This window comes from Symphalangus syndactylus, chromosome 1 (assembly GCF_028878055.3).
Source record: "Symphalangus syndactylus isolate Jambi chromosome 1, NHGRI_mSymSyn1-v2.1_pri, whole genome shotgun sequence".
NCBI lineage: Eukaryota > Metazoa > Chordata > Mammalia > Primates > Hylobatidae > Symphalangus > Symphalangus syndactylus.
Genome location: NC_072423.2, coordinates 95,168,495 through 95,177,669, shown reverse-complemented (window position 1 = coordinate 95,177,669; position 9,175 = coordinate 95,168,495). Strand labels below are relative to the sequence as shown.

The 9,175-nt window shown below is 44.9% G+C and overlaps 1 pseudogene; it reads right to left on the bottom strand.

Annotated features, from left to right (window-relative positions):
• Nucleotides 1-2,905: 2,905 nt before the first annotated feature.
• Nucleotides 2,906-3,057, bottom strand: LOC129461774 (uncharacterized; annotated as a pseudogene).
• Between the last annotated feature and the right edge of the window lie 6,118 nt (nucleotides 3,058-9,175).

The following is a 9,175-nucleotide window of genomic DNA, read 5'->3' as shown; positions in this document are numbered from 1 at the left end:
TAAATAGCAGGGACCACAGGCATCCACCACCACGCCTGGCCTTTAAACTGGTGATTTTAACCTTGAGTGCTTGGTTAAGGCAGTGTTTGTTCTGAGTTCCTCCACTGCAAAATAACTACTTTTCTCTTTGCAATTAATAAATATATTTTGAGGAGCAGCTGATGCTTTTAACTACCCTGGAGAGCTTAAAGAAAATGAAAAGCTCTAGCCAGGCACGGTGGCTCACACCTGTAATCTCAGCACTTTGGAAGTCTGAGGGGGGCGGATCACAAGATCAAGAGATCAGGATCAGCCTGGCCAACATGGCGAAACCCCGTTTCTACTAAAAATACAAAAATTAGCTGGGCGTGGTGGCGTGTACCTGTAGTCCCAGCTACTCGGGAGGCTGAGGCAGGAGGATCGCTTGAAACCGGGAGGCGGAGGTTGCAATGAGCCAAGATCACGCCACTGCACTCCAGCCTGGCAACAGAGTGAGACTCCATCTCAAAAAAAAAAAAGAAAGAAAAGTTCAGGTCGTTAAATGCTTGGCTCAAGGCACAGAGCACCAAGTACTTCGCATGCCTGCCATATGAGAATTTCTTACCCCTCTAACCACAGGGCTGCTGCAGCTGAAAATCAAAGGCATAATTAACAAATAAGTTAAATTCATACTATTTCCAAGTCCTTTCTGTGAAACCTAGGGCATTGATTGGGAAAGTCTGGAAACCTCAAGAATTCAAATGACAACTTTAAAAGGAATCATATAACTCCAAGTATCCTGCACTTTCAAATTATATGCCAATTGAAGTATATAATGACCTTACAAGGGGATACCAGTTTTCTTCATGCCCGGTCCCTACCTACTGATAGTAGGGTAGGGACTCAGCTCACTGCAACCTCCGCCTCCTGGGTTCACAACGTGAATAATAAGCTACACATATTTAAAGTATACAATTTGGCCAAGTGTGGTGGCTCATGCCTGTAATCCCAGCACTTTGGGAGGCCGAGGCGGGCAGATCACCTGAGGTCAGGAGTTCAAGACCAGCCTGACCAACATGGCGAAACCCCCATCTCTACGAAAAAAAAAAAAAAATTAGCCGAGCATGGTGATGTGCACCTGTGAACCCAGCTACTCAGGAGGCTGAGGCAGGAGAATCACCTGAACCTGGGAGGCAGAGGTTGCAGTGAGCTGAGATGGTGCCACTGTACTCTAGCATGGGCAACAGAGTCAGACTCTGTCTCAATAAATAAATAAATAAATAGTACAATTTGATAAGTTTTGATGTATGTGTATACCCATGAAGCTGTAACCACAATGAAGATAATGAACATATCCATTACCTTCAAAAGTTTCCTCTTGACTTTTCTTTTTTTTGAGACAGGGTCTTGCTGCCTCTATTGGGCTGGAGTGCAGTGGTGCAATTAAAGCTCACTGAGCCTCAAACTCCCAAGCTCAAGTGATCCTCCAACCACAGCCTCCCAAATAGCTGAGACCACAGGCGTGCACCACCACACCCAGCTAATTGTTTTACTTTTCGTAGAGACGGGTCTCACTATGTTGCCTAGGGTGGTCTCAAACTCCTGGCCTCAAGCAAGCCTCCTGCCTCTACCTCCCAAACTGCTGGAATCACAGGCATGAACCACCATGCCCAGCCTCCTCTTGACTGTTTGTAATCCTTCGTCTACCCCCTGCCCAGCCCTATCTCTAAGCAACCACTCACCTGCCTTTTGTCACTATAGATTATTTTGCATTTTCTAGGATTTTATATGAATTGGATTATACAATGCATACTTTTTTTTTGAGGGGGGAATCTGCTTCTTTCAGCATTATTATTTCGCAATCCACCCACGCTGTGTATGTATTAATAGTTCATTACTTTTATTTATTTATTTTTTAGACAGTTTCACTCTATCACCCAGGATGGAGTGCAGTGGCACAATCTCAGCTCACTGCAACCTCTGCCTCCTGGGCTGAAGCAATTCTTATGCCTCAGCCTCCCAAGTAGCTGAGATTACCGGCACCCACCACCATGCCCAGCTAATTTTGGTATTTTTAGTAGAGGTGAGGTTTGCCATATTGCCCAGGCTGGTCTCGAACTCCTGGGCTCAAGTGATCTGCCCCCCTGGGCCTCCCAAAGTGCTAGCATTACAGGCATGAGCCACTGTGCCCGGCATCATTGCTTTTAAATTGTGAAAAGTATTCCTGCGATTTCTTTATCCCTTAACCTATTTATGGACATTGGGTTGTTTCCAGTTTTGTGCCATCACAAATGAAACTACTATGAATATTTTTGTACAAGTCCTTGTTTGGACCTATGCTTTCATTTCTTTGGAACTATACCTAGAAGTGAAATGCTGAGTCATGTGATAGTATGTGTTTAATTTTTTCAGAAACTGCCAAATTGTTTTTCCAAAATGTACCACTTTATATTCTCATCAACAGAGTATAAGAGCTCTAGTTTCTCCTTCATAGCCAACACTCAGTATAGTCAGTCTTTTTAATTTTAGTCATTCCAATAGGTGAGTAAGTGGTATTTCATTGCGTTCTTTTTCTTTTTTTAAAAAAAAGAAATTTGACACAGTAAGCCAGGCATGGTGGCTCACGCCTGTAATCCTGGCACTTTGGGAGGCTGAGGCAGGTGGATCACGAGGTCAGGAGTTCGAGACCAGCCTGGCCAATGTGGTGAAACCCCGTCTCTACTGAAGATACAAAAAATTAGCCAGGTGTGGTGGTGCGCACCTGTAATCCCAGCTACTCAGGAGACTGAGGCAGGAGAATTGCTTGAACCCGGGAGGTGGAGGTTGCAGTGAGCCGAGATCGCACCACTGCATTCCACCCTGGGCGACAGGACAAGTCTCCATCTCAAAAAAAAAAAACCAAAAAAAAAAAGAAAAGAAAAGAAAAGAAAAAAAAAGAAAGTTGACACAGGAGAAAGCGCAAATGCAGTCCCCCACTACCACAAACAACGCCGTTGAGTTTCCCACATTTAGGGAAATTGCAAGGGTCAGCACACCTGGAGTGAAATGGATGAGCCTCACTCTGGGAAAACCATGGTATCTCCCCTGCCAGGTAAGTCATTGTGTTTTAAATTTGCATTTCTCTAATGACCAATGACATTGAGCATATTTTATTTGTTAACTTATCATCTATATACCTTCCTTGGTATGGTGTCTGTTCACATCATCTCTAGTTTTTTTTGTTGTTGTTTTGTTTTGTTTTTTGAGACAGAGTCTCACTCTGTCACCCAGGCTGGAGTGCAGTGGTGTGATCTTAGCTCACTGAAACCTCCACCTCCCAGGTTCAAGTGATTCTCCTGCCTCAGCCTCCCAAGTAGCTGGGACTACAGGTGCGCACCACCACATCCTGCTAATTTTTTGTATTTTTAGTAGAGGCGGGGTTTCACCATGCTAGCCAGACTGGTCTCGAGCTCCTGAGCTCAAGTGTTCCACCAGCCTCAGCCTCCCAAAGTGCTGGGATTACAGGCGTGAGCCACTGCACCCAGCCAATCATCTCCATTTAAAAATGAGGTTGTTTGAATTATTATTACTGAGTTATATGAGTTATTTTAATATATTTATTCTAGATCTAAGTCCTTCGTCAGATATATGTTTTGCAAATATTTTCTCCCAGTCTGTGGCTTGTCTTTTTATATTCATAACAGTGTATTTTAAAGAGCTAAAGTTTTGTTTTTGTTTTTTTTTTTTGAGACGGAGTCTCGCTCTGTCGCCCAAGCTGAAGTGCAGTGGCGCGATCTCAGCTGGCTGTAACCTCAGCCTCCCAGGTTCAAGCGATTCTTTTGCCTCAGCCTCCCGAGTAGCTGGGAATACGGGCTTATGCCACCACGTGCGGCTAATTTTTTTGTATTTTTAGTAGAGACGGGTTTCACCATGTTAGCCAGGATGGTCTTGATCTCCTGACCTCGTGATCTGCCTGCCTCGACCTCCCAAAGTGCTGGGATTACAGGCGTGAGCCACCATGCCCGGCCAAGAGTTAAAGTTTTAAATTTTGGTGAATTCCAATTTATAATGTTTTCTTTTATGGATCATGCTTTTTGGTGTCATAACTAAGAAAATGGTCCCTTAACTAAGATCACAAATATTTTCTCCTATGTTTTCTCTTAGAAGTATCATTTGTAGGCCCGGTGCGGTGGCTCACGCCTGTAATCCCAGCACTTTGGGAAGCTGAGGCAGGCGGATCACGAGGTCAGGAGATCGAGACCATCCTGGCTAACATGGTGAAACTCCGTCTCTACTAAAAATACAAAAAATTAGCCGGGCGTGGTGGCAGGCTCCTGTAACCCCAGTTACTCAGGAGGCTGAGGCAGGAGAATGGCGTGAACCCGGGATGTGGAGCTTGCAGTGAGCCGAGATTGAGCCACTGCACTCTAGCCTGGGTGACAGAGCGAGACTCTGTCTCAAGAAAGAAAAAGTGTCATTCGTATAGTGCTTACAAGTAGATTTGCTGTCTTATACTCCACTGTTTTGATTACAGTTCACTTGTAGTCTAGATTAGGGTTTGTATTAGAAACATGCACTTAGAGGTTTTTTGTTTGTTTTGTTTGTTTGTTTGTTTGTTTTTAAATGGAGTCTCCCTCTGTAGCCCAGGCTGGAGTATAGTGGCGCGATCTCAGCTCACTGCAGCTTCTGCCTCCTGGGTTCAAGCAATTCTCCTGCTTCAGCCTCCTGAGTAGCTGGGATTATAGGCGCCCAACACCACGCCTGGCTAATTTTTGTGTTTTTAGAAAAGGTGGGATTTCACCATGTTGGCCAGGCTGGTCTTCAACTCTTGACCTCAAGTGATCCACCCACCTTGTCCTCTCAAAGTGCTGGGATTACAGGCGTGAGCCACTGCACCCGGCGCACTTAGAGTTTTAGTTAGAAATGTAAAAATGTTATTTCTTCCTATTTTAAAAACAAAATGTTCTTGATTTGGTTTTTATTCATTTAATTACATAAATGACATCAGAGAACAATCTCTTTGTACAAAAAACAACAAAAACACATAGAATGGGGAAGTGAAAATCACGGCGATAAGCACTGTTGATTCAAGAAATCTGGTTTAGCTCACCATTTACATGTTATTTTCTTTTCTTTATTTTTTTTCTTTTTTTAAATTTAGAGACAGGGTCTTACTCTGTCACCTGGGCAGAATGCAGTGGCAGGATCATAGCTCTCTGCAACCCCAGACTCCTGAGCTCCAGCAATCCTCCTTTCTCATCCTCCTGAGTAGCTAGCACTACAGGTGTATCCACCATGCCCAGGTAATTTTTAAATTTTTTGCAGAGACAGGATCTCACTATGTTGTCCGGGCTAGTCTCAAACTCTTGGGCTCAAATGATCCTACCTCCTTGGCCTCCCAAAGCGATGAGATTACAGGCATGAGCCATTGTGTCCAGCCTTACATATTATTTTCACGACTCATTAATCTCCATTTAAAAAAAAAATGCTGTATACAGTATGCTGTTGATATATTTTTTCCGTAGCTGTTTTTCTTATTCCAGAAATAACATGAAAGTCTTTGTGTTGGCCGGACGTGGTGGCTCACGCCTGTAATCCCAGCACTTTAGGAGGCCGAAGCGGGTGGATCACCTGAGGTCAGGAGTTCAAGACCAGTCTGACCAACATGGTGAAACCCCGTCCCTACTAAAACTATAAAAATTAGCCGAGTGTGATGGCGGGCGCCTATAATCCCAGCTCCTTGGGAGGGTGAGACAGGAAAATCGCTTGAATCTGGGAGGCGGAGGTTGCAGTGAGCTGAGATTGAGCCATTGCACTCCAGCCTGGGCGACAGAGTTAGACTCTGTCTCAAAAAAAAAAAAAAAAAAAAGAAAGAAAGAAAGAAAAAGAGACACACAGAGAGAGAGAGAGAGAGAGAAAGAGAGAGAGAGAAAGAAAGAGAAAGAAAGAGAGAGAGAGAAAGAAAGGGAAAGAAGAAAGAGAGAAAGAGGAAGGAAGGAAGGAAGGAAGGAAGGTAGGAAGGAAGGAAGGAAGGAAGGAAGGAAGGGAGAGAAAGAGAAAGAGGCCGGGTGCAGTGGCTCATGCCTGTAATCCCAGCATTTTGGGAGGCCAAGGTGGGTGGATCATGAGGTCAGAAGTTCGAGACCAGCCTGAACAACATGGTGAAACCCCTATCTCTACTAAAAATACAAAAATTAGCCGGGCGTGGTGGTGCACACCTATAATACCAGCTACTCAGGAGTCTGAGGCAGAAGAATCGCCTGAACCCGGGGGGCGGAGGTTGCAGTGAGCTAAGATTGTGCCACTGCACTCCAGCTTGGGCGACAGAGTGAGACTCTGTCTCAAAAAAAGAGAGAAAGAGAGAGAAAGAAAAAGAGAAGAAAGAAAGAGAAAGAAGAAAGAAAGAAAGAAAGAAAGAAAGAAAGAAAGAAAGAAAGAAAGAAAGAGAAAGAGAAAGAAAGTCTTTGTGTCATGACAAAAACTTTGTACGTGCAAGTTTAAGTTTAAAAAATAATTCAGAGGATTCAGGCTCTGGAGACAGAAGAAATTCCTATGAGTTACGACCGTGTCTTATTGTTCCCTGAGAGGAGGCTTCCCAGGTGGTGCAAAGGCTTTCAGATGTGTTAGAAAACTGAGGTTGAAAGACCTCATCACGTCTGCGTTTCCTAAAGATGTTGGAAGAGTTTAGCTGTTGTTTTTCATCTAACTTCAAATGGTTTTCACCATGGTGCAATTTATTTTGTACTTTCCCCAATGAACTAAGCATGGAAGTAGCAAAAGAAACATACAATATGATTTCTTTGACATAAAGTCCAGAACAGAGCTGCTAGCATCTCCAAGGGAATCACCAACCTTGGCTTCATCTGTAGGTCAATGGAATGTTTCTCCTCTGCTTCAGCTGGACGATTATCTTGGCATGATCCCACTTGTAATTGGGTCCTGCCACTCATCCACCTGTTTCTCACCATAACTCTGATGTCCCTCCCAAATTTCTGCAGTCTGCTCTTTGCAAACGAAACAGATCAGTTTCATTTCAACAGATTTTAAGTCATCACATAATAAATCATTTTGCATTGATTCCTGGGTTCAAGTGGTCCTCCTGCCTCAGCCTCCCAAGTAGCTGGAACTACAAACATGCGCGTCCTCGCCCGGCTAATTTTTGTCTTTTTAGTAGACACAGGGTTTCGCCATGTTGGCCAGGCTGGTCTCAAACTCCCGATCTCAGGTGATCCACCCACCTAGGCCTCCCAAAGCGCTGGGATTACAGGTGTCAGCCACCACTCCCGGCCCCTCCTACCATCTTTGAAGCCTAGAGTAGTAAGACCAAGGAGCAACTTCCTTGAGTGGGAGCTCACATCCACTGAGTAAGGTTTTCCCCCTTGGCTTTAGGATCTGACAGGTAAACTACACAGTTCAGTTGACTTCCATCTTCATTGCTTATAGAAGCCCATCTTGCTAGAAATCCCGTCCTCAGCCTCATCAATAGAGGGCGCTGAAGAGACGCTGGAGGAGACAAGCGCAGAACCCACATTCTGTGGCGCTCAGCTCTTGGGTAGGCAGCTTTCCACACCAGGGTCCTGCAAGCCACAGCTTTCCATAGCCTCTGGCCCACACATAATAGTTTTTCCAGGGACCAGGTCCTGCTGAGGTCACCTTCTCCAGCTCCCGATTCCTGAGCGTGCAATGACCAGCAGCACCCAGCGGCCAGCAGCTTCCCCTGGCACAGACTCTGGCAGCTTTGCAGTGTTGCCCAAGGCACTTCAGATGTCTCATCAGCCATGGCCTTGCTCTCTCCAGTATGGTCTGGATCCCTGTCTTGGAGTGGGGCTCTGTCCTTGGGTGCTCTCTGTTAGCCCTTAGGGCAGCGGCTTCTCCCTGTATCTATTTCTTTCTTTTTTTCTTTTTTTTTTTTTTTTTTGAGACAGGGTCTTACTTTGCCACCCAGGCTGGAGTGCATGGTATGATCACAGCTCACTGCAGCCTTGATTTCAGGGGCTCAGGCGATCCTCCCACCTCAGCTTCCCAGTTAGCTGGGACTACAGGCACACGCCACCGCACCCAGCTGATTTTTAAAACTTTTTATAGAGACAGGGTTTCACCATGTTGCCTAGGGTGGTCTCGAACTCCTGGGCTCAAGCCATCTGTTCACCTTGGCCTTCCAAAGTGCTGGGATTACAGGTATGAGCCACCACGCCTGGCCTATATTTTTGTTCTTTAATGTTCTCTTCAACTCTTATTAGTCAATCCCCCATGATTTCAATCCCCTAATAATTCCTTATGTTGGACTTTTGCTGTTCAAATGACTGTGGATTCTCTGTCTCCTGATTAGCCCTTGACTGATATAATACTGTAGTAGTATTCTTTGATTTTCTTGTTCTTTTTTTTTTTTTTTTTTTTGACAGGATCTTACTCTGTTGCCCAGGCCAACAGGCCAGGGTGCAGTGGCATAATCATGGCTCATTGCAACATTGACCTCCCGGGCTCAAGTGATCCTCCCACCTCAGCCTCCCAAGTAGTTGGGACCACAGGCATGTGCCACTATGCCTGGCTAATTTTTTTATTATTTTTTTGTAGAGATGGGGTCTTGTCATGTTGCCCAGGCTGGTTACGAACTCTTGGGCTCAAGCAATCCACCTGCCTCAGCCTCTCAAAGTGCTGAGATTACAGGTGTGAGCCACCATGCCTAGCCCATGGTTCTTTTTAAATCTGTCATTAGGCCAGGCGCAGTGGCTCATGCCTGTAATCCCAGTACTTTGGGAGGCCAAGGTAGGCAGATCACTTGAGGTCAGGAGTTCAAGACTATCCTGGCCAACATGGTGAAACCCTGTCTCTGCTAAAAATACAAAAATTAGCCGGACATGGTGGCAGACACCTGTAATCCCAGCTACTCGATAGGCTGAGGCAGGAAAATCGCTTGAACCCAGGAGGCGGAGGTTGCAGTGAGTCAAGATTGCACCACTGCCCTCCAGCCTGGGCAACAGAGTGACACTCTGTCTCAAAAAAAAAAAATTAAATCTGTCATTAGTCATTCTCTCTAATGTCTTCTCCAAGATGAATTTCAAAAGCAGTTTTCATATGCTATAAAATAACCCTAAGAGTTTAATTATAAGATTAAAATAACATGTTAAGTTGTTGGGAAAATAACAAGTTAAATTGTTGAGACTTTTTTTTTTTTTAAATGGGGTCTCACTCTGTCACCTAGGCTGGAGTGCAGTGGTGAGATCTTGGCCCACTGCAA